This window comes from Jaculus jaculus, chromosome 9 (assembly GCF_020740685.1).
Source record: "Jaculus jaculus isolate mJacJac1 chromosome 9, mJacJac1.mat.Y.cur, whole genome shotgun sequence".
NCBI lineage: Eukaryota > Metazoa > Chordata > Mammalia > Rodentia > Dipodidae > Jaculus > Jaculus jaculus.
The window spans coordinates 52,194,836-52,202,185 of record NC_059110.1 but is presented as its reverse complement, the minus strand read 5'-3'; the positions used below and the strand labels follow the sequence as shown (position 1 = coordinate 52,202,185).

Genomic DNA, 7,350 nt, shown 5'->3' with positions numbered 1-7,350 from the left:
ATAGTGACACATCCAGAAGCCATAGGTTGTTACTAGAAAGTTTTCAGTGCCTGGTATGGGATACCTCCCAGTGAGTCATTTGCCAGGGAGGTCTATGATGCAAATGAAAAGAGGGAATACATTCCTCCGATTTTTTTTGCAGCATCCTTAATCTATTCACGGAGTCAGAGTTCTTATGATCTTAACGTTTCCCATTAAGCTCAACTGGCCAACATTGTTACACTGGAGATGTAACAGCCATATTCTCAGTTATGGATGTGTCACATCTAAAAATATCGAAGCATTCAAGATATTTCTTTTCCTTCTTTGGAAAATAGAAAATATAATACTTAGTTCATCTTGAGAGGGATGCTTCTGCATGTCCCAGACTCTGGACTCTTAAAAGGTTTGTTAATATGATATGTCCCTAAATCTTCATAATGTTTACTGATACCCATAAATCACCAAATACATCTATCTCACAGAGTTCTATAAATAGTTCACACCATGTGCCTTCCTTATTATCAGTAAAAAATGCTCTCCTTATTATCAGAAGGGCCTTTAGTAGCACTGAAGTTGGAGAGCTAACTCCAGGCAGCAACAAGCCCACTAGAGAAATCCATTCTTACAATTCTGTTTCTCTAGAACCACTTCTAGTATCACAATCTGTATTACTCAGGGTTCTTTAGAGAAACAGAACTGATAGAATGAATTAGATTAAAAGGGGATGTGTTGCATTAGCTTACAGCAATTACAGTGCAACAGCAATTGCAGGCCTAAGAGTCAAGGAAACAAATAGCTTGATAATGAAAATACAACCTACTAAAACTTATGGAACATAATGAAGGCAGTCCTAAGGGGAAAATTCATAGTGCTAAATGCCTTCATAACAAAGACAGAGAGATCTCAAATTAGTAACCTAACTGTCCACCTAAAGGCACTGGAAAAACAATAAGAATCCAACACTAAAAGTAAAATAGTAATTGCACCACCTTGTTTCTGGTGGTACCACCTGACCTTTGATTATTTTGATATTTCTGTTACTTACTTTTCTCATTGATGTGACAAAATACCTGACAGAAACAACTTATGGTTGGAGATATTTAATTTGGCTCACTGTTTCAGAGGCTACAATATAGTCTACCATGATGGAGAGGAATGGCAACTGAAGATACTCCCTATGGATGGCAGGAGTACACAGTGGCAGGTATTTATATTTTGTTAGATCAGAAGGCAGAGAAAGCTACAATGGAACTGGGGCTGTAACCCATTCCACCAGCTAAGTTCCATATCCCACTGATTCCATAACTTCTTAAAATAGAACCACCAACCGGGGCCCATGTGCATAAAGCATAAACCTATAATAAATACTGTGATTCAATTTCTGTCCATAGATATAGTCCTAACATGAGGTCTTTGTTACAACTGCATCAATCTTCGTTCCTTGTGGCCCTGCTTTCCTCACTGCCCTAAAGACATTGTCTATAAGACCACACTCTAGTAATATTTGGAGTTCAAATCTCTGCCTTGGAGTCTTCCCACTAGTAACTTGAGAAAGAAAATATTTGAAGCTGAATTGTTATTTGAGTAGCAAAGATGATGTTCAGCAAAGAAGAGGGTTGGAGAAGACCTCAATTATAACTATAAGACACAAATGCTCCCACAGCCTAGGCAAGTGAATGTTTTAGTCCTAAAGGAAGGAATCTATGCAATACACCAATATAATGTATGTGTGTTCTGACTGTGCTTTTAGTCATATTATCTACTCTTGTTCTATGTTCAACATATTCTTGACTTTCTCTGAGTTCTAATAAAACTTAAAAATATACACCCCTGCTATTCCTTAAGTTAAGTGTCCTTTTAATGACACATATGATTGTGAGATGAGAAGTTGTACTGATGGTCTTCCTCAAAACTAGGCTTTTTGGTTAAGATGAAGGACTGCAGTTTTATTGTTGTTTTGTTTTGCTTTTTTTTTTTTTTTCTTTTTGGTTTTTCTAGGTAGGGTCTCACTCTAGCCCCAGGCTGACCTGGAATTCACTATGTAGCCTCAGGGTGGCACGAACTCATGGTGATCCTCCTACCTCTGCCTCCCAAGTGCTAGGATTAAAGGTGTGTGCCACCATGCCCAGCTAGGACTGCAGTTTTAACATGGGTGTCTACTGCACTTCAAGGGTCTTTTTCCAGAATTTTCTTCCAGTGGAAGTATTTAGCCCGAACTTAGTGGTGATGTCACTTGGCTGACTTCTCTGTACACTGTTGTAAAAGGAGTGTACATGTGCGTGAGTCTGTATACCTTCATGCTAAATGTAAATACAAGTATGGATTTACTCTAAGAGCACTAACATTATATTATATGTGTTATATAATATTATAATAAATATATTATATATAGCATATATTATATAATAAATATATAATATTATGTATATTATAACATTATGTATTTATAATATTATAACATTAGTGCTCTTAGAGTAAATCCATAGTAGTATTTATACACACACACACACACACACACACATACACACACAAACTAAAATATACCACAGTGCTCAAGTGTTAAAATTCTTTAAAGAGAAGTTTTCTGATATTAGCCTGGAAAAAAAGGGCAAATGGTTTTGTTGCTAAACATTACATGTACTGGGGAGTCATAGGTATTTTTAAGGATTTTGATATTTAGTGCTGAACTGTCCCATGCCTGGCTCCCCCGGCAGGTAGTGCTGAGGAAGGACCAGGCCCGCTGGTTCCTCCCAAGGGGTTGAGGAGGAGGGTGGGTGTCGACAGCCAAGAACAAACCACCAACTTGGGAGTCTTGTCGAAGCAGGAACTCACTTTATTGTAACAGGCAGGTGCTTATATAGCTTTTAGAATGAGGGTGGGGATTTTAGGATGGGGTGAGATGTAGGGGCCAATAGCATACTGTGACTTTTGAGATGATTAGTTCTAAGTGCACATGAGAGAACTCCAACATCCTACACAGAAGTAGCAGGCCTGAGGCCATTAGGCACCCTGCTGAGTCATAGCTGGCCAGAGACAGGTCACCAAACTTTAGCTAGGCTCAGGAAGTTCCACTAGGCCCCATGTCTGGACCTCTCAAGGCCCAACATAAGATTTTGTAAAATTTTCCCACCATTTTGTCACACTCTAGGAAGCACTAAATATTATTATTTTTATAATGTCTGTCAATGTTATAAATAAAAATACTACATTATTTTAATTTATATCAAAATTTTTATGTATTTCACATGTATTTTGTGTATTTCATTGCACATGTTTATTTTATATTCATATATTTCAAATGTTGACTTTATATATGTATCACTGCAAATATAGTGTGCAATAAACATGAACTAATAAATGCCAATAGGCATTTGGGAAGTCATAACCCTATGTGAAGATAAGGGAAAGAAGAAAAGCTCTAAAAATTCATCTTTTGTTTTTCCTCTTCACCTTCACACTTCAGAGAGGTTACTAAAAATAAAAATTATTAAAGTATTACTTCTTTCATTAACTAGCATTTAACTTACTTTTCTTGTTCTGGGGAACAAGAGGGGAAACAAATCTCAACTTGAACTACTAGAAAAATTTAACTAAAAATATCTGATCATTAGTGCTCACTTTGGCAGCACATATATTAAAATTGGAATGATACAGAGATTAACATGGCCCCTGTGCAAGGAAGACATACAAATTTGTGAAGTGTTCCATATTTTTATACTTCAGGGAATACTCCACACAGAAGAGTCAAACAACCAATCTCAAGAGCCAACAAGAAGAACAACACAATAACCAAAAGTAGACCAGGTTCAAAAAAGTACAAAACACAAGGAAGCACCAAACCCCATAAAGCACCTCCTCATGGTGAGTATTAATTTGAACCTCAGAGTAATAACCTTAAATATTAATGGTCTGACCTCACCAAAAGACACAATTTGCCAGGGCAGATCAAAAAATTGGACCTTTCTATCTGCTGTATTCAAGAAATCCACCTCACTGCTAAAGATAGTTATCTTTTCAGGGTAAAAGGATGGAAAATGATATTCCAAGCAAATGGAAATAAAAAAACAAGTAGATGTTACTGTATTAGTATCTGATAAAATATACTTCAAACCAAAAGTAATCAAAAAGGACAAGAAGGCCACTTTTTACTCATCAAGGGAATGATCCAACATGAGAACATCACAATCATAAATCTATGTGTGCCAAGCATAGGTGCACCACAGCTTAATAAAACAAAACCTGCTTAACAACAAAACAGAAATAAACACCAACACCATCATAGTTGGAGATTTCTATACTCCCTTATCATCAATAAACAGATCATCCAAGCAGAAAATCAACAGTGGAATAATAGAGTTCAACAACACTATAGATCAACTAGGTCTAACGGACACCTTCAGAACTTTCCACCCCAACTCTATAGAGTACACATTCTTCTCAGCCACCCATGGTACCTTTTCCAAAATAGACCATATATTAGGCCATAAAGCATGACTCCATAAATTCAGAAAAATTGAATTAACTTCATGTATCAAATCAGATCACAATACTTTTTCTAACTTTAAAGGTAGAAATCAACAAGAGATTCATTAAAAACTCCACCAGCTCCTGGAGACTAAACAATACACTTTTAAACAAGTGGGTTGTGAAAGAGACAAAAAAAAAAAAAAAAAGACTTCTTATAACGGAATGATAATGAAAATACAACCTACTGAAACTTATGGAACATAATGAAGGCAGTACTAAGGGGAAAATTCATAGTGATAAATGCCTTCATAACAAAGACAGAGAGATCTCAAATTAGTAACCTTTAACTGTCAACCTAAAGGCCCTGGAAAAACAATAAGAATCCAACACTAAAAGCTCCAGATGGAAAGAAATAATAAAGATGAAAGCAGAAATTATTGAATTAGAAACCAAAAAATTTGATGAAACAAAGAGCTGGTTCTTTAAAAAATAAATGAGATTGACAAACCCCTCGGCAAGAAAACAAAAATAAGTCTCAAAATAACAAAATCGGAAATGAGAAAAGAGAGGTCACACAGAAAACAGTGAAATTAGAAGAAGCATCAGAGCATACATCCAAAATCTCTACTCCACAAAATTGGATAATCTGTAAGAAATGGATGAATTCCTAGACACCTAATACCTACCAAAACCAAAGTCATAGCAGATTAATCTCCTTAATAAATCTACAACATCCATTGAGATTGAAAGGATAATCAAAAACCTCCCCAAAAAGAAAATTCTAGGACAGGATGGCTTCTCAGCCAAATCCTGTCAAACCTTCATTGAAGAAATGAAACCAATTTTTCTCAAACTGTTTTGCATAATCAGAGAACAAGGAATCCTCCTCAATTCTTTTTATGAAGCTAGCATCATGCTAATACCAAAACTAGACAGAGAAGCAACAAGAAAAGAAAACTACAGGCCTATATCCCTGATGAATTTAGATGCAAACATCCTAACAAAATCCTCACAAACTGAATCCAATAGCACATCATACACATTATCCACCTTGATTAAGTGGCTTCATCCCAGGGATGCAGGGGTGGTTCAACATACAGAAATCGGTCAATGTGATTCACCAAATAAATAAACTTAACCATAAGAGCCACATGATCATCACAATTGATTCAGAGACAGCCTTTGACAAAATACAACACCACTTCATGATTAAAACACTGGAAAGAATAGGCATGGAGAGTTCGTATCTCAACATAATAAAGGCTATATATAAAGCACCCAAACTCCAAATAATACTTAGTGGGCAAAAACTCAAGGAGTTCTCATTAAGATTGGAAACAAGACAGGGACGTCCATTCTCACCACTGCTCTTCAACATAGTAGTAGAAGTACTAGCCCAAGAAATAAGACAGGAGAAAGAAATAAAGGGAAATCAAACTAGAAAGGAAAAAGTCAATTTAGCTCTATTTGCAGATGGCATGATTCTATATATAAGTTACCTAAAAGCCCCCATCTCAAAACTTCTAAAGGTGGTTATTTCCTTCAGTAAAGTGGGGGGATACAAAATGAACACACAAAAGTCAGCAACCTTTGTTTATGCCAAGAAAAAAATATACAGAGAAATAATCAGTCTTGGTGTTCCATTCTCAATAGCAACAACAAAAAATTCAATACATTGGAATAATACTAACCAAAGATGTGAAAGACCTATATAATAAAAACATTAAAATAAAACCCTCAAACTCAAGAAAGAAATGGAGGAGAACTTGAGAAGATGGAAAGATCTCCCATGCTTCTGGATAGGTGGAATTAATATTGTGAAAATGGTAATTCTACCAAAAGCAATATACAGATTCAATGCTATACCAATTAAAATACAAGCATCATTCTTCACAAAGATTGAAAAAAAATGATCTCAAAATTCATATGGAATGGCAGCAGGCCTTGGGTTTCCAAACATATCCTCATCAAAAGAAATACCCCTGGAGATATCATCATACTATGTTACAAAGCCACAGGAACAAAAACAGTATGGTATTGGCATGAGAACAGAAACATAGACCAATGGAACAGAACTGAAGACTCAGATCTTAGGTCAAGAATAGCTATAGCTAGAAACTAATTTTCCATGTAAAAAATCAAGTCCAAATGGATTAAAGACCTCAATATAAGACCCAAAACTCTTCTCCTACTGGAAGAATAAATAGGAGGCACTCTCCATGATACATAAGTGGAGAAATACTTCTTAAGCAAGACCCCAGTAGCCCAGTAAATTAAACAATCACTCAACCAATGAAGATAAAATGCTTTTGCACAGACAAGCACACGATAAACAGGCCCAATAAATTGGAGAATAATCTTCACCAGCTCTAACACTGACAGAAACCTAACACCTATAATATTAAAAAAAAAAACTCAAAAAAAAGAATAAAAAAAATCAAACAACCCATTCCAACAATGGAGCAGATAACTGAATAGGCAGTTATCAGAGGAAGAATTACAAATGGCTAACACACTTATGAAAATGTTCAACATCCCTAACCACTAGGGAAGTGCAAATTAAAATCATGCAATTTCACCTTACTCCAATAAGGATGGGAATCATTAATAAGTCTAACAATAACAAATGTTGGCAAGGTTGTGGGGAAAGAGGAACTCTCATCCACTGTTGGTGAGAATGTGAAATTGTATAAATGCTACAGAAACCAATTTGGAGATTCCTGAAAACAATGAACATAGGGCTATCAACAGACCCAGTTATTCCCTTTCTGGGCTTCTATCCTAATTGCTTCATGAATCAACACAGAGACATTTGCTCAACCATGTTTATAGCTGCTCAATTCATAATAGCTAAGAACTGGAATCAACCAAGTTGTCCATCATTGGATGAATGGATAACAA

The 7,350-nt window shown here is 35.9% G+C and overlaps 1 non-coding gene across 1 annotated transcript; it reads left to right on the top strand.

The window, feature by feature from the left end:
* Positions 1–3,592: 3,592 nt before the first annotated feature.
* LOC123463749 lies at positions 3,593–3,696 on the top strand. The gene has a single exon (XR_006639136.1). It is a non-coding gene; the product is annotated as a U6 spliceosomal RNA (small nuclear RNA).
* The last annotated feature ends 3,654 nt before the right edge of the window (positions 3,697–7,350 follow it).